The sequence below is a fragment of the Lasioglossum baleicum genome, chromosome 8, assembly GCF_051020765.1.
Source record: "Lasioglossum baleicum chromosome 8, iyLasBale1, whole genome shotgun sequence".
Classification (NCBI taxonomy): domain Eukaryota; kingdom Metazoa; phylum Arthropoda; class Insecta; order Hymenoptera; family Halictidae; genus Lasioglossum; species Lasioglossum baleicum.
Window position 1 is genome coordinate 4,676,881 of NC_134936.1, and position 18,857 is coordinate 4,695,737.

At 39.9% G+C, this 18,857-nt stretch overlaps 1 protein-coding gene and 1 pseudogene across 2 annotated transcripts in view; one reads left to right on the plus strand and one right to left on the minus strand.

Annotated features, from left to right (window-relative positions):
- LOC143211551 (acyl-CoA Delta-9 desaturase pseudogene) overlaps nucleotides 1–17,179 on the plus strand; it is a 34,991-nt pseudogene extending 17,812 nt beyond the window's left edge. Inside the window, exons 2-3 of the transcript XR_013009479.1 lie at nucleotides 13,413–13,649; nucleotides 13,777–17,179. The product of XR_013009479.1 is annotated as an acyl-CoA Delta-9 desaturase pseudogene (transcript). The remainder of the gene's footprint in view (nucleotides 1–13,412; nucleotides 13,650–13,776) is intronic.
- LOC143211107 (acyl-CoA Delta-9 desaturase-like) overlaps nucleotides 1–18,857 on the minus strand; it is a 256,986-nt gene that overhangs the window by 152,782 nt on the left and 85,347 nt on the right. The window lies entirely within an intron of this gene.

Consider the following 18,857-nt stretch of genomic DNA (forward strand, 5'->3'; position numbering starts at 1 on the left):
ATAAATCCATGAATACTTTCGGCCAACTCGAGGCTACAATGAACACGACCGACGCCCGAGGTTCGAGCCCTGAGGCCTGAGCCCAGAACACAATAGTAGTGCAATAAACACGGCCCGACAATCCCCCGGCCAGCCAGGTAGCTCGGCATGAAACCGCTAAGGAGCGAATGCTGAACTTAATTATTTTCCGTGCTGCCCTCACGAAAGTCACACGAGCCAATTCGTGGCGTTCTGCCGATTAAGAAAAGCCTAAACTCGACGGAATTAGGACCGTTTCTAGTGGTTTTATTCATAACGGAGTGTACACTTTCCACCTTTAAATATAAGAAATTTAAAAATATGTGCTAGGTGTCTCTTTTTATTATGTCGAGCACCCTGTATATGAGCACCAAAAACTAATTTTCATCGTTTAGTTAGTGTTTGACACGCGATTGTAAATACGTTCAAAGCATTGTGCTACCGTCTCGTCTCGTGTTATTGTCTTTACCGTTCGCGTTCAATTTGAACGATTTCTAACGAGCTCCCCAGTATGAGAGTATGGTGGGGATGCCCGCGTATTACGCGAGGACCCCGATCCGCAACAGTCGAGATTGATGACTGAGAGAGATCTCTGTTCCTCCGAAACGAGAACCGTGAGTCGTTCCTCCGAAACGACATCTCAATTGTCAGTTATTTGTACCGCGTGTTTAAAATTATTATTAAAAGTGATCTTGAAGTCGCAGAAACCCGGCTTCCCTGTTTAAACCAGTGGTTTTAATTCACCCACTTACACTTTCTCCACAACCGGACTGATCCAACCCTTCATACCTGATTTTAAACGAAGTGCTCGTGTCGTGGTAAACAGTTAGTTTGGCCGTTATAATTTAAGGAAAAACTTGTGACACCTCATATTACACGTCCGTAAAACCAACAATTTTCAAGACTTCAAGGAATTGTTTGAGATACGTTTTCTCATATTTCACTAAAGACTGCAACATATCCAAATTTGAACAAAATCCGAAACAGTAGTTCTATTTCGCATGGAAATATGGATACTCGAAAACAATTATAAGAAACTGCGATTTAGAGCAATCGTGAGCAGAAAAATTCAAAGATTCTTTTCTTTACATCTTTCAATGCCTACTATGTATATCTGGTTTATGTGTTGACCGTTTTCGATGACATTTCGGGTAATCGGATAGTGTTTTTTCATTTTCTTAGTTTTAAAAATCTTAAGCTTAATAAATGTGGATTCGAATAAATCGTTTGTCCCGCTGTTTCCAAAACCGTTGTTTAAACATGTTTAAACAATCATACTGTATTAATATTGGATATCACTGTATTTGAAAAAGTCTACAGAATCTTTTATATGGCGGGGGTAGCGAGCGCACGGTAACCCCAAGGAATCTGGTTAGACCGATTTGGTCTTTAATGTCTTTATGGTTATTACGGCTATTAACTCCTAAGGGTACGGCTGGTGGCACATTGCAGTTCGGCCATGGCACAACAAAAGCCCAAACTTCGTTTTTCAGGAGCTTTTGCTCGAAAAAGTATACTAACGGTTTCGGTGTTATTTCAGCCACTTGGCATAGTACCGTTACCGGTATTGTTCGGTATGTATATATATTTTACCGAGATTAAGTCCCTGATTTCACACAGTGAATTAAAGTTTCAAAGCGAAATGTTCAGCTCTGTACGAAGCATTAACGACATTAGATTCGAGACTAAAAGACTTGAATTTTTGGAGATGTTATGACATTTCGACGAACATTGCGCCGGACGGCGCACACGGTTTTCGCCGACATTTCACCGACTCCAGATTTGACCTGCAACAAATTTGATCGAATTGATTCAATCGATTGATGAAGTTAATCGCCATACGGTCTATCCATCTGTCACCAACTCCTCAAATCACTCGCCGATGTCGAGCCGCTCTCGAGCCGCCCGATGTGTAACGGATAGACTTGGGATCTGTATGCATTTATAGCAAAATTGAGCAGATGAAATTGATAGTTGTTGGAAAATTTTTAAAATTGAAAATGTCAATATATGATTTCTCCTTTATTAAAATCATTAAGGAAAGGGATGACATTCTTTTGAGTTTCTATTTCTTGTAATCAACGCTGACGTTTTTTATTTTGCATAAAGACCCGCTGTCTATCCGTAACACATCGGGCGGGTGGCCCGAACGTGGTCGACCTCGTCGGGCGCGTTCGGACAGAAGCGGACAATAATAACTCGCTCTCTTTTGTGGCAGCTAATTTCCTACATTTGCCACAAGATGGACAGATAGTCAAAGAAAGACCTTTCTCGCTGCTACCTGATCCGTCACCGATCTCTATATATACAGTCTTAAGGGTGTGGGTCCGGCTTGAGCGAGAGTGTGGTGGCACCCTAACACACCGCTAGACACTGTATATGTACACGAGGATTGCAAGGGTTTCGTACTTTACAAAGTACGTCTCGCTAATCCACATTTGGAGCCCCTACGTAGTCACAATCGATAGATAAAAGACCCACCAATTGCCGTTGCTGTCTAAAATGGCCTACTTTTGCGTTTTCGAGGCGTAATTTTCATTATTCGGCAGCATGTAGCGGAGTTCGACAAAAATTGGGCGGCGCGACAGTGCTGCCACTGTCAAGACACATACATTTTCTTAAATATCGAGAAATTTAGGGTTCTTATAGAAAAATCATACAGCAACAGAAGTTGCGGGGTCACATACAATGCCAATGCAACGTTTATTATGTTAAACCATACGTGTTAAAACACACACTTTGTAAAGTACGGAAACATACCCCTAAACGGAGGGTGGGATACTAGTATAGGTCCGGCATTTTTCGCTACGGGGCGCTAATATCTGTTTCTGCTGTATCGGTAAAACAGTGGACGAGAAAAAGCATATTCCCGGTAAGTTAGGCTTCATACGTAAACGTGACGTCACTATACGGCTCACGATGATGCAGCGTCAGTGTGTAACTGACAAACCATTTCTCTATTATACACATTTGGAACCACTACGTAGTCTCAATCGCTAGATAAAAGATCAATCTAATGCGTATGGTGTCTAAGATGGCCAACTTTTGCGTTTCCGAGGCATAATTTTAATTATTCGGCAGCAAGATGCTGTACCGCGCGGCGCACTCACACACTCGTCACTCGGGCAGCGTGTACGTGTGCCTAGACGGATCGCAAGGGTTCGGTAACTGACAAACCATTTCTCTATTATATACATTTGGAACCACTACGTAGTCTCAATCGCTAGATAAAAGATCAATCTAATGCGTATGGTGTCTAAGATGGCCAACTTTTGCGTTTTCGAGGCATAATTTTAATTATTCGGCAGCAAGATGTCTGTTCGGGAGGCTCTGCAAGCAGGCTTGACTTTGACCAGCCATACCGCGCGGCGCACTCACACAGTAACCGCTCGGGCAGCGTGTACGTGTGTCTAGGCGGATCGCCAGGTTTCGGGAAGCTTCAAATCATTTTTCGTTCTTCGCCGCCTCCTGCACTAGGTATACTATATCTATATCTATGCCATGTAATACCTTCCTATACCTGGTATATCATAGAGCACTATAAGGGTCGTTACGGAGAGCGAGACGCGCGGGAAGCACGAACACTGGTTGAACAATGCTGGCGTTGCCGACAACTGCTGCAAACCATTTCTCGTCCTCCGCTGCATCCTCCGCCGTATCTTCCGCCGCATTATAAATTGTTATTATTATTCTATACATTATAAAAATTCAAGCAATTATTTTAACAATTAATTATTAGATTGGAACGAAAGTTCGTAGCGTTTTTAAATAAAAATTCAAAGATGAAATTAAGATATTTATGTATTCATAGGATCATTGAATAACAAATACATTATAAAAATTGATTTATTTATTAATAGTATATTTAAATATATATATATGGTTTGTACGCGCGCCGGTGAATCTCCGGGGAATGCAAAGTGCACATTTTATAATTTATTGTAAAAGTAAAAATTATACGGGCCGCCTCTTCGGCCTCCGTCGCGCCGCGCGCTGCCCCGCGTCCTATCAACCCTTTGAAGACTTCCTTCAGTGCCTGTCTCCTTAGTATTTTCTGCAACATATAATAAAAATTAATGATAATGAAAATAACATAGGATACCTAGTTGGGACCTGGGATTGAACACTGTTATGATATCGGTTCCGGTTCTCGAAACAGTTATGAAGAATCTAAATGGTGTTGTAACTGTTACGAGTATATCGGTTCTGGCTTACATATGTAAATATCGATTACGGTAACGGTTTTGGAGAACCGATATTATTTCGGTTTTATAATTGTTAAATTTCGGTTCTGGATGTCGGTTCTGGTTTCCGGTCTGTATTATGTATTGTGTTCGGCCTTATATATTCATTATTCAAGTAGTTCTTTATTGTTATTCATAATTTAAACAATTTTTAAATGAATAAATTTTTATAATTTGTCTCTACATGCATTAATTGAATTATTATTCCAATAATAATTTGTTGTTAAAACAATTGTTTAAATAAACATTATTATGGAAATGGTAATTTAAACAATGAATATAGAAACAAACTATACATTATGAAAATTGATTTCTTTAAACTATTGTTTCAACAATAAATTGTTATTCAGATGATAATTCAAATAATGCATGTAGAGACAAATTATAAAAATTTACTAATTTAAAAATTATTAAATTATGAATAACAATAAAGAACTACTTGAATAATGAATATACATATGTATAAGGCCGAACACAATACAGAATACAGAACCGAAATCGGGAATCGACATCCAGAACCGAAAATTAACAATTATAAAACCGAAATAATATTGGTTCTCCAAAACCGTTACTGTAACCGATTTTTACATATGTAAGCCAGAACCGATATTCTCGTGGTGTAACAGTTACAACACCATTTCGATTCTTCATAACTGTTTCGAGAATCGGAACCGATATCATAACAGTTTTCAATCCCTGGTCCCAACTAGGCCTCTTATGTTATTTTTATTATCATTAATTTTCTTTTAAATGTTGCAGTAAATACTAAGGGTGCGCCTACAGTGCATCCTACGACCGACAGACATGGTGACGTCAGAGCCGTCTGGCAGACATTTCAAATGTGTGGGTAGGCCCAGGTAGGCCCGTCTGTGAGAGGCCCTTCTAGTTTCGTCCTGCATCAACCGACAGGACGGCCCTTGCACCATACAATATTTCGGTGCAGCGTTCACTTCAAATAATTTTCATGTCGCCAATTTTGAAGTATCCGTATTTTTAAAAACGGGGCCGTAAAGAGGACACTTGGGGCTATATTATCATTATTTTTATTTTTTTTATTTTCTGGTGCTTTCATAGCAATGCACCTGTTTAAAACAATTGCAAAATAAACTATGAAAACAAATATTTTCTGAACTGAAATAATTTTTATTAAATACTCTGATGGTTTCACTATGAGTAACCAAAACTAAGTTTCATCAATTTGCTAGTTTAGCCGTTATAATTTAATGAAAAACTTGTGACACACAACTCATATTACACGTCCGTAAAACCAACAGTTTTCAAGATTTCAAAGAATTCTTCGAGATACGTTTATATTTTGCTAAAGACTGCAACATATTCAAATTTGAACAAAATTCGAAACAGTAGTCCTATCTCGCAAGGAAAGAATCATGTGCACTAATTGTATATGTATATGTAGATTAACTCTCATGGAAGTATGGATACTCGAAAATAATTAAAAATTAAAACAATTAGAAGAAACTGCGATTTACATAGATTAATCGTAAGCAAAAAAATTCAAATTGCAATTTTTGAGAGAAAACCTCTCTTAAATCCATTTACTTCGTTATTACTTTATTGTCGGAGCCACGAAGAAAAACTCGGACATCTCCCTATACCTCAATAGCAATTATGTGCTATAAACCTTGCAGACCTCCACGGTCAGTTTTGGGCTGCAGCTAATCATCTTGGGGTTTCCCGTCAAACCCGCACACCATGTGCAGTGACTCTTTTATCTGTCTTCCACTTGGAAGACACTTTTGGCCAAGTAGAGATGGGACACCTTTCATGTAGTGAAAAAACATTTTCAATTTGTTTATGTCCAACAAGTAGTCCAATACAATGCCTGAATTACTATATAATTGAAATACAATGTAATTCAATTCTGTAATTGAATTAGCAAAACTCTGAGTGGGTTAAGATATTACACCGTTACCGCCCACTACTACGCGATTGTCGGGGTGGCAAGGCGCCATCTCGTATGGGTCCGAACTGGTGACATTGTATTGATGCGAGCGTGAGAAGAAGCGTCCCAGGCAGGACTACGGTGACGTGTCTCTAGGAACGAATGAGCGGCCGATTGGATCAGAGCGGAGGAGGCAGACCTCGTTTCACACGCATTTTCGGCTGTCGACGAAATATTGGCTACAGCGGCCACACATACCATGTAGCGTGCAGCGTCGAAGTCAAAACATTGGGACTACGGGCGCGGCTGTGGTGGCAGATAGGCAGACCTAGCACTGATAGGCTCGATTTGTTTATGTGCCGTTCCCGAGGCTGTTCTCTATGGAGAGGTTTATGACAGGTCATTACTATTGAGCTGGAAGTCAACACTTTATCGGACATGACGTGTTGACTTGTGTTAAATTAAAAAGTACTTTACAGTAAAACATTATTAGTAGGACGCGTTAAAAACAGCTTTCTGGAAAATAGCTTCGCTGTCGATCGCCCAATAATGACCCGACCATTTGCATGCCCAATGTTTTACAGCCGCTACGCTATCGTACGTCGTACAGTGGTGCAAAATCCCCAAAACATGGCAATAATTCGTTTATTATGTCATTTTTAAAAATCTATGTGTATTGAAATACATTACAGTATTAATGCATCGATCATAGATTGTAATAGAACCTAACCCAAACACTGACATTGGAAAGAACTGTGACATACATTTGAAGGAAAAAATTTTGTCTCATTTCTTTGTTGTTTTTGCGTATATGCACTCCTTGATTTTCGAAAGTTTCATAGTGTAGATATTATTCAGTGCGGTGAGTACATTACTTTAAATTATAAAAAATGCAAAGCTAATCATTAATTTTTTTTGTATACATATTATTAAGACCCTATGGTGCCACCGATTTTTATTTGGTTATAATCCAAAAATTTGCGACTTTATGTTACTTTTCCACAAATAAGGTCACAATGGTTTTAGAAAGTGCGAGATAAACGATTATTTCGAATCCACATTTATTAATATTAAGATTTTTAAAACTAAGAAAATATGAAAAAACTATCCGAATACCCAAAGTCACAAGTTTTTCATTAAATTATATCATAGTGTAACCATAAGAGTATTTAATAAAAATGATTTCAGTTGAAAAAATATTTGTTTTCATAGTTTATTTTGCAATTGTTTTTTAAACAGGCGCATTGCTATCATACCGCCAGAAAATTGAAAAAAAAAAATTATGATAATATAGCCCCAAGTGTCCTCTTTACGGCCCCGTTTTTAAAAATACGGATACTTCAAAATTGGCGACATGACAATTATTTGAAGTGAACGCTGTTTCGTCCTACGCCGGACGAAAATTGAAATTATTTGATTTTCCTCCTACGTCGTCAGACGGCGAGGCCCCATGATACCCCAAGATACGGCGGAGGATGCAGCGGAGGACGAGAAATGGTTTGCGGCAGTTGTCGGCAATGCCAGCATTGTTCCCCATAGCTCCCCGTAACGACCCTAGTGCTCTATGCTATACCAGGTATAGGAAGGTATTGCATGGTATAGATATGGATATAGTATAGGTACCTAGTGCAGGAGGCGGCGAAGGACGAAAAATGATTTGAAGCTTCCCGAAACCTTGCGATCCGCCTAGACACACGTACACGCTGCCCGAGCGGCGAGTGTGTAAGTGCGCCGCGCGGTACAGACATCTTGCTGCCGAAGATTGAAAATTACGCTTCGAAAACGCAAAATTAGGCCAACTTAGACACCATGTGCAATTGATTGATCTTTTATCTAGCGATTGAGACTACGTAGGGGCTCCAAATGTGCATTAGCGAGACGTACTTTTACTAGAACCGGACCCTTGCGATCCGCCTAGGCACACGTACACGCTGCCCGAGCGGCGAGTGTGTAAGTGCGCCGCGCGGTACAGACATCTTGCTGCCGAATAATTAAAATTATGCCTCGAAAACGCAAAAGTTGGCCATCTTAGACACCATACGCATTAGATTGATCTTTTATCTAGCGATTGAGACTACGTAGTGGTTCCAAATGTATATAATAGAGAAATGGTTTGTCAGTTACCGAACCCTTGCGATCCGTCTAGGCACACGTACACGCTGCCCAAGTGTCGAGGGTGTGCCACACACTCTCCTCGAGCACACCGACACTGTGTGACGTCACGCTTGCTCCTGACTTACCGGCAACATTTACTGATGCAGTGACGGCAGACAATGTACCCAGCTCCCCTACTGTACGAAAATGTTATTACTTAGGTTCTACTAGCGGCCGCTCTTTCGTTTTTGGCGTGACCATCGAAAAGTCGTCAAGGTCAACTGGGGATCCACACCCTTAAACCACCTTCCGATATCGCAGCGTCTCGGGCAGGGCCCGTCTTACTGATGAGTCCTCTAGCGGTTCAGGACTGGTCGGTCAGAGCTGTGACACACCTTTTTTGGCCATTCCGTCGCGATCCAGGCGGCGACCCTTGCAGCGACCCGTGCAGCTATTGGGTCGCTGCAAGGGTCGCTGCACGGGTCGCCGCAAGTTTCTGTGTTAAAGTCGAATAACTTTCGATAGAAAAGAGATAAAACGATGAATTTTTTTTTAAATTAAAGCTCTAACTTTGCAGAATATGCGGAAAGTAGGGAAATGATGGTACGAACGTTTTTTAACCTTGACAAAATTCGTTAAACCTGCACAATTTCAATAAAACTTTTTTGCAACATGCTGTACATCATTTCCCGTACATTCTTCCACGCTTATTTCAAATCTGGTCTTAGAATTTGTCTACCACCTCAGGATTTTCCAAAAAATCGAATTTTTTGTCAACGAAACATCATGAAATCATATTTTCGTTGAAATCCGATTGAGCTACACTTTTTTTTTTTGGTGGTTTTATTAGGAAAGGATTGGGCTATTGCAAAATTATTTTTTTAACCTCGACCATCAACTGTATGGAGTCGAAAAATTTAAACTAATTCGTTTTTTACGTCTTTTTCGATGAGCCGTCACACAGTGGTCTGGATTGGAAAATCGTGTGCCTTTCTGCCCAAAAACGAACTTTCTCGTATCGATATCTATAAACATTGCTTCCCAAATGTTCACAGACCTCGGAAATGAAGAAAATAGTACAATTTAATAAATATAATAGTTGCAATAAACATTGAAAATAGGACATTTTAAGAGGAGGATTTTTCACGAGAAAAATTGCTTCTCTGTGATGCGGTGCCCTGACGTTCCTATTTAATATTATCTCTCGCTTTTTTTTTTATATTGAAGAGCAGACTTTTGTGATAAAAATCATATCTTTCTATTATTTATTAACGTAAATACTCTATTTATATAATAATGCTCAATGCCGTAAGAAAAATTTGTGAAGTCCTTTCCATTTAAGATGGTATATCTTTAAAGTTTAGCCGAGTTTAGCTTTCTAATTAATTGGAATATTTTTAGTACACCTTCCTTCTAAATAATCATGAAAAAATTAATTCCGCCCCTCTCCGCCCGCTCAAATTATTATTGTTTAAAGCCATTAAAGTTGGTAATAGAATGTTTGCGAGGTATATTGTTGGTACAAATTATTATCAGATGACTTCACATAGCGAAAAATGTAAGATTTTAGTGTTAAATATTGCATCCGAGGTAATTCTTTAGTATTAAAATATAATAGAAGTTTTTCAATTCTGTTTCGTTCTGATATTTCGCTCACCTCTAGTAAAATAAAGATATAAGGTAGTAGGCTCGTTTCGTTTTTTAATCATTATAAATTATTATAAAAAATATCTTTGACACGCTTGTAATGCGTTTTTACCTTTACGGTAATTTTTTTTGTGTATGTTGATTGCAACAAGACTTCTCAAATTTATATTTTACGTATTCCATAAAACGTTACACATGTTTGAAACATAAATATAAAAAATACATATTTAGAAAGTAAAAAATAGTATGTACGATAATATTCCAAAAATTTTTTTTTAAATCAAAAATATCAATGAAAATTTATAAAAAATTATTGTTTAACAAATGCAAAAAATATTTAATTACCTATAGTTAAAAATGACTATTTTTTAAATATTTTTAGTGAAAATTTCATTGCAGTATCTCTACTGGTTCAAAAGTTATAACAAAATGGCACACGATTTTCCAATCCAGACCACTGTGCGTCAGTGATTTAAATTTTGAACAAAATATGTTTATATTCCTTGGAGTTTCCACTGTAAAATGAGCCCTTCAAAAGAAATGGAGATATAAAAATTGGCGTCACAAGGAGCTGGCAACGGACGCTGTATACGACTAAATAACCCCATTTACACCTCGAGAATAATATTAGCAACCAGTCTTGACCAACGATGCCTTTTTAAGTGAAAGGTAACAACCCTGAAACAGACATTTTCTGACGTAAGGATCGACAGCGTCGGTCCTGAAATTACATATTTCATTCACGTAGTGAAAAAACATTTTAGATTTGTCTATGTCCAACAAGTGATCCAATACACTGCCTCGTAAGTACGAGCGATAGCGGAACAGCAGTGGGTTAGGATACGATACCGTTACCGCCCACTACATACTACGCAATTGTAGGGGATGGCGGCAAGACGCCAACACGCATGGATTCGAACTGGTGACATTGTACTTGGTGTAAGCCTGAGAAGAAGGTTCCCAGGCAGGATTACGGTGACGTGTCTAGGTGCGAATGCGCGGACGATTGGATCAGAGTGGAGGAGGCAGGACTCGTTTCACATGCATTTTCGGCTATATTGAAATACTTATTACAGCGGTCACACATACTACGCAGCGTGCGCCATCGAAGTCAACACATTGAGACTACGGGCGCGCGGCTGGGGTCGGGCTAGGCAGACCACGGGCGCGCGGCTGGGGTCGGGCTAGGCAGACCCAGGCAGACCCAACCCGGTAGACTCGATTTCTTTCAGTGCCGTTCCCGGGGCTATTCTCTACAGGGAGATTTATGACAGGTCATTACTATTGAGCTGGAAGTCGACACTTCCTCGACCAACACGTTTTGACTGTAATTTTCAAATCACTCGATGAAGTTGAGCCACTCTCGGGCCGCTTGATATGTCACGAATAGACTGCGGATCTTTATGCATTTATAGCAAACTTGAGTAGATGAAATTGTTAGTTGTTGGAAAATTTTTTAAATTGAAGATGTCAATATATGATTTCTCCTCTATTAAAATCATTAAGGGAAGAGATGACATTCAATTTAGTTTCTATTTCCTGTAATCGACGCTGACATTTTTTATTTTGCATAAAGATACGCAGTCTATCCGTGACACACTATCAGGTGGCCCGGTGGCCCGAGAGTGGCTCGACTTCGTCGAGCGCGTTCAGACGTCAGACAGAAGCGGACAAGTTCGTGCGAACGCAGAATTGAATCTCGAGTAGCGCGAGAACTCGCTCGCCCGAACTTGTCCGATTCTTTCCGAACCCGCCCGACGAGATCGAGACACTTCCGGGCAGCTCGAAACCCCTTGGCAGCCCGATGCACTCGGGTAGCTTGAAACGCGCTCGAGCCGAAAATTATAAATTTCAACACTCTACACCTACCGAACCTTAAAAGTAACTGGTAAATGTTTCTTTGTATGAAAGTGATGAGATTGATTTTATTTAGACTTTATGCAGCTCTCCTTGTAATATGTTATAATGTATTGGCTCGTTCAGAAAGTCATTTCGTTTTCTCCTTTGCTGAAGAAACAATTCAATTCAATTTGATTTCTATTTCTTGCAATCGATATAGTAAATTTTTATTTTGCAGAAAGATTCGCAGTCTATCCGTGACACACCATCGGGTGGCCCGGTGGCCCGAGAGTGGCTCGACTTCGTCGAGCGCGTTCAGACGTCAGACAGAAGCGGACAAGTTCGTGCGAACGCAGAATTGAATCTCGAGTAGCGCGAAAACTCGCTCGCCCGAACTTGTCCGATTCTTTCCGAACCCGCCCGACGAGATCGAGACACTCCCGGGCAGCCCGATGCACTCGGGTAGCTGGAAACGCGCTCGAGCCGAAAATTATAAATTAAGTTTCTTTTCCCTTCTACGACACATTTATTTTGCACGAAGACGTTTCAACCCTCTACACCTACCGAACCTTAAAAGTAACTGGTAAATGTTTCTTTGTATGAAAATGATGAGATTGATTTTATTTAGACTTTATGCAGCTCTCCTATTGTAATATGTTAATGTATTAGCTCGTTCGGAAAGTCATTTCGTTTTCTCCTTTGCTGAAGAAATAATTCAATTCAATTTAGTTTCTATTTCCTGTAATCGACGCTGACATTTTTTATTTTGCAGAAAGATCCGCAGTCTAGTAATGACAAACGGAAGCATTGCCATCCCTACACGATAAACGAAATTACTTTCCGAACGACCTGATAGTATGTAGTATGTAATTTAAATAAAAATATTAATTTTGTCAGTAAAAAGAAAGACTGCTGCTGCTACACATTTGTATAATAGACATTTACTTTAGCGACATCTACCACATAGCACGTCCTACATTAATGCGACCTGGCGCGACCGTGTTGCCCTCTTACGGCGAGGCAAAATCGAGCCCCGTTCTCCGTGCAGTGGCGCGGCAGCAGGGATCCAAAACGCGACATAGCTGCGGCGCAGTACAGCTGCAGAACGGAGCAGTTGGTTGTCTGGGTAGTTATTGTCTGACAACTTTGTAATTTTCAAGTCTAATCTTGTGTTATCAGCCATTTTTGTTTTATTTCTGTTAACTATCTTACTAGATTGGACGCGTGGTGCTTGTGTGCACGTGGCAAATTATAGGTTATGTTATTTACTTACGTTGCCTGGGCCCATAACCTTTGTTGGGGGTAAATCGATGATGCGTTCTCACACATAATATAATATATATATTTGGTTAAACATTACACGTATACATATATGCGGCCAACTGGCTTATAGAACTAAAGTATGTGATTACAATACGAGTGCGAGCACATGGTACCGGCACAGCCGTATGACAACGACGAGAGCAAAGCGAGCGACACGATCTCAAACGCGCGGCACACACAGATGGCGCTGGAGCGGGGACGAGCAAACCCTTTCAAAAACCGATGATTTGACCAGCAGTGGTAGATTTAGTGTTAATCAGCACCAAACAAATGACATTTTCTTTTCAATTGATCATTATTGTTAAAAAATGTCTAATTCGACGCGTTTTCTTAAAATTCTGCAGATCAATCGGGCCAGTCGAAAATATCGGCGTCGCCATAATTGCGCTCGGCGAGGGCTGGCACAATTACCACCATGTGTTCCCATGGGACTATAAAACAGCCGAATTGGGAAACTACAGGACGAACTTCACCACGGCTTTCATCGATTTCTTCGGCAAAATAGGCTGGGCGTACGACATGAAAACCATTCCTTCCGCGGCTGTACAGAAACGGGCAAGTCGTACCGGTGATGGGTCGAAGTAAATATTTCAATGAATTCAGAAAATTTCATTTTTCTTCGAATGTTATACATTAGAAACGTAAACTGTATTGTACATAAGCTTCTATTTAACATATTTGACATAAGCTTCTTCGTTTGCTCAACAGATACGGCCAGGCGCAGAAACATGTTCACAGTCACGAGGGTGCGAAGTGGGGTTGGGGAGACAAGGATATGGATTCCGAGGAGATCAAAGAAATGGAGATCATAAACAAATCCAATTAATGTAATTGCATTCAAGGGATTTTGCGAGAATACTGGGATGAGTTCTCGTGCTAGGGATCGGGTATCGAAAGAAAAGTGATCAATCGATCACAACGTCAATTAATATTTATTATACACACGTGCGAATGGCAAGTGTCCAATTAGGTAGTAGCCCAATAATGACAAAAAAAACAAAAAATTTTAATGTAACAAATTAAATTTTACTAAATGCAATATATTAAATACTATTAACCTCTGTTGAGGTTACTCGTGGTCGAGCAGTAGATCGTTCGAGCTTCTCGTATACTTGCACGTAGTGTGCCGACTAAATTTATTCTTCTCGAAGGACCACTCCCCACAAAGGGAAGAACTAAGTTGAAATGCGCTGTAAAACAATATACTTTATTGCTACTAGCTAAGTGAGAACTCGACTGCCGCTACAAGTTGTCTAGAGATCGGTGTTACTAACAATAAGTCGACAGTCGGAAAGAATCTGCTTCAGCGCACGCCGTACAAAAATCAAGAAAGGGCGCCCTTTCCCTCTCCTTTACCATTTTTACAAAGTGGGGGTATCCATGGGAAAAGGGGCGAGTCGCGAGATCAGCGTCTTCGAGGAACCGGCCCACGAGTGGACCCCGAAAAATATACAAGTGTTCGAATTTCGGCGCCGTGGCGACGACAAGCCGGCACTCGAAGACGTGACATAAACAGTCGCAACTATGTAGCACTAAAGTGGTGCCCCAGGAACTAAACTAGGTGTAGAATTTCGGCGCCTGGCCGATGACGAGACAACCATCGACGAAAGATATAGGCCAGGCGGGCAACTAAACAAAGGATATCTTATTCTAAGGAAAACGCTTACATATCTCTAAACAACCTCAACAAATGAGTTGCCTGTATACAGGGTCTACGCGTTGAGTTATTTCACCATTTTTTAGGCATTTCCGGTAGTGCAATTAAAAAATATTTTAAACAAAAGTTTATCAGTACTTGGTGAGCTACATTTTCGCATATTCTTAAATCTGAAAAAATGCTTTTTACATAAAAAAAGTAAAGGTCACCTTGACTTTTTTAAATGGCACCATATGTTTTGGATATCATAGGATTGTTTCTGACGTCGAGACGAATTTAACAGTGTACTATACTATGACTTTGAAATGACCTCAAACTTGAAAACTTTGTGCAAACGTAATTTTAATGAAAAATTATTTCTTCTAATATACAGGGCGTTTACCTACAGGTGCGAGAAAATTTAAGGGGTGGTTCTCGGCGATAATATAAGACGTAAATGAAGAATAAAAAAATTGCGATTTCGGCTTCGTTATTTAGTTATTAACAATTAAAAATCCGCCTAAAATGCTGCAACACTTCTAACAAAAGCATACGTTGCGTACATCAGAGAGGCGCGCGACAGTCTCGTATCAAGTGACAAACGCATCCATGCCTTGGTTCTCATTTGGGGCCCCAGCGAGGTGAAAATGTTTTAAAAAATCGGTGGACGACATTGAACCTACCTACCCGTCAAAATCCACAAGGGCATTTCTAATATCCGCCCTATGGAATTATCGAGTAGAAGGGGTCAATGCCCTTTCACTTTTAAATTCTTCTCACACATATCCACAAATCCTTATCCTGCACTATAATTGCTCATAACACCGTACCTAATATCCTGGAATAAACGCTCTAGCACTATTTATAATATCATACACACTAGGGTGGTCCATATTTTTTGACCAACAAATTAAATGCACCGCACCCCCCAGTATTATTCCTTTAGGTGAGAAAAAAATTTGTGCAAAGTTTGAGATCGATCGAAAAAAAGGATCACGTGCCGCAAAGCGACTGAAAATTTTGAAAATTGTGAAATTCACCTCAACTATGGAACATGGCACATCGTTGGATTTGTCTCTTTTTTCTGAATAGGAATATGGAAAAATTATATGACTTCCTTTAAATAATAATAACAATGACCTTGAAATTTCAAAAATATGATTTCCAAAAATTTTTTTTATTTTGCCATTATATTTACCTTATTGAACAATGCAAATTTCTCCTCTGACATTTTTTCGTACAATCACAAATAACAGAGATATTTAAACATTTCCATGTATTACATTTTATTTATACCTGTACTGAAACGAGACTTTAAGAAGCCTAAAGTGATAGTTTAGCTACATTGGCATTGAACAATAAACAAAATCAACTTGTACTTTGCATTACGAAGTACTTTTGTCAACTGTTAAGTAAAATTATTAAGTAAAACTATTTCTGCTACCACAATTTTTTGTCAACTGGCTTTGGTTTGCAAAATATGAGCTGCATACGACTCTCGTAAGGCAGAAACCAGGTACAGTTCCGTACCTGGGTACCCTCGATGCCGTCCATTAACATAAAACGCTATAAAACATTTCACTGGGATTAGGACCCCTTAAATGAGGGTAGCGTTGGGCAGCGGACCCGTTTACATCCCGTGATCATTTCTAAAGCATCAACATGTGCGATATCGAAAAGATCATCTAATTGATCAAGAAACTGTTGTTCCTTGTTATCTTGTAGCTGCGATCGTCGTCTAGAACTCTTTTGTAACAGCCTCCACTTCTGGTATAAGGACTCCAATTTCTCGATGCTGTGATGGCTTTGCCTGAATGGAATTTTTGCCTTCTCCCACAACACTTCCACTTCTTTCACAACAAGATATGAGCTAGATCGAAGGTTCAATTTCACTTTCCGTAAATTGTAAAACAAAACTCTTAAAACTTGCCCTATCGATGGCAACTTAGCGCCTACAATTTGACTTTCGTCATGTTCTAATAAGAACAGTTTTCCGTGATTTCTACTCTCCATTGGACTTCTGTGCACTGTTCGGTGGTTAAATCAGCTATGACTGATGATCCGTTTTCGGACGGGCTTTTATACAATTTTGTCTGGGTCCGGAAAGGGCCTAATAGTCGTGAAGGAGCGCGGACCTTGGAGAGTGCCCCTCGTGTCGCGAAGCGATGTAGCGTCTCTGATTGGCTCGCCCTTGTGTCAGGAAAACAGGGGTAGACTAACGGGAAATTGTCCTGGAGGGTGCACGACGCACGTGTACTAAACGTCCCTCGTACCTGACCGTCGTGGTTCCAGTGTTCAGTACGGAGAGTTGTAAACGGGTCCGCTGCCCCTCGCTACCCTAATTTAAGGGGTCCTAATCCCGGTGAAATGTTTTATAGCGTTTTATGTTAACCCTTTGCGGTCCTATGTCGAGTGTGACTCGACATCGCATTTCGTTCTGGCACGTCCTATGTCGAGTGTGACTCGACATCGCATTTCGTTCTGGCACGTCCTATGTCGAGTGTGACTCGACATCGGTTTTCGTTCTGGCACGTCCTATGTCGAGTGTGATTCGACATCGGTTTTCGTTCTGGCGCGTCCTATGCCGACTGTCACTCGACAAGGAAAAATTTTTTTTTTTTTATTCTTCATTTTCGTCTTATATTATAATTATAAATGCTTTTCAAAGTAAACGGTACCAAGTGAATAAGCGACTGGGGCGAAATCTGTGCGGACCGGCTGGTACGAAATTGCGAATTCCGCGCGGACCGGAAAGGGTTAATGGAAGGCATCGAGGGTAGCCAGGTACGGAACTGTACCTGGTTTCTGCCTTACGAGAGTCGTTTGCAGCTCATATTTTGCAAACCAAAGCCAGTTGACAAAAAATTGTGGTAGCAGAAATAGTTTTACTTAATAATTTTACTTAACAGTTGACAAAAGTACTTCGTAATGCAAAGTACAAGTTGATTTTGTTTATTGTTCAATGCCAATGTAGCTAAACTGTCACTTTAGGCTTCTTAAAGTCTCGTTTCAGTACAGGTATAAATAAAATGGAATACATGGAAATGTTTAAATATCTCTGTTATTTGAGATTGTACAGAAAAATGTCAGAGGAGAAATTTGCATTGTTCAATAAGGTAAATATAATGGCAAAATAAAAAAAATTTTTGGAAATCATATTTTTGAAATTTCAAGGTCATTGTTATTATTATTTAAAGGAAGTCATATAATTTTTCCATATTCCGATTCAGAAAAAAGAGACAAATCCAACGATGTGCCATGTTCCATAGTTGAGGTGAATTTCACAATTTTCAAAATTTTCAGTCGCTTTGCGGCACGTGATCCTTTTTTTCGATCGATCTCAAACTTTGCACAAATTTTTTTCTCACCTAAAGGAACAATTCTGGGGGGTGCGGTGCTTTGTATCTCGATAAAAAATTTTCACAGGTATAGCTTTGGACCACCCTACTGTATACGACTAAGGTACACGGCGTCCTTTACCAGCTCATTGTAACGCCAATTTTAAAGATACCATCTTGTTCAAGGACTCATTTTAAAGGGGAAACTTCAAGGAATACAACCATATTTTTCAAAATATAAATCACTCCGCCCCATCATCGAAAAAAACGCAAAAGAAGAATTTGTTTAAATTTTTCGACATTATAAAGTTGATTGTCGAGGTTGAAAAAATTATTTTGTAATAGCCCAATCCTTTCCAAATAAAAGAAAAAAAAAATTTAGCTCAATCGGACAAACCGTTCTTGAGATAAAAATTCGTAAGTGAGGCCCGTTTTCGCCGAAATGGGCAAAAATTGAAAACTTTGAAGGCCTGCCATTTCTAAAAAAATTCGAAACCGGCAAAATGATGACTTAAACCCCCCCCCTAATTTCGCATGGACTACAACATATTTCAGTTAGAACAAAATCGGCGATGGTGCCTGCAAAAAGTGATCGATTCGGCATGGAATGACCCTTATGTGCGTTTAGGAGCTATAAATTATTAATAAATTGAACCGTTGCACCCCCCGCCGCGTAACGTAATACGTTTTCGCGTTCAGCGTCCTCACTCTACTACGTGTTCCCACTCTGACTCATCCCTACTCCACTGAACCGCTTCGCACCGAAGGAGCTCAGTGTGTGTTCGAGCTCCGTGCAACGTTTACAAAGTTACTAC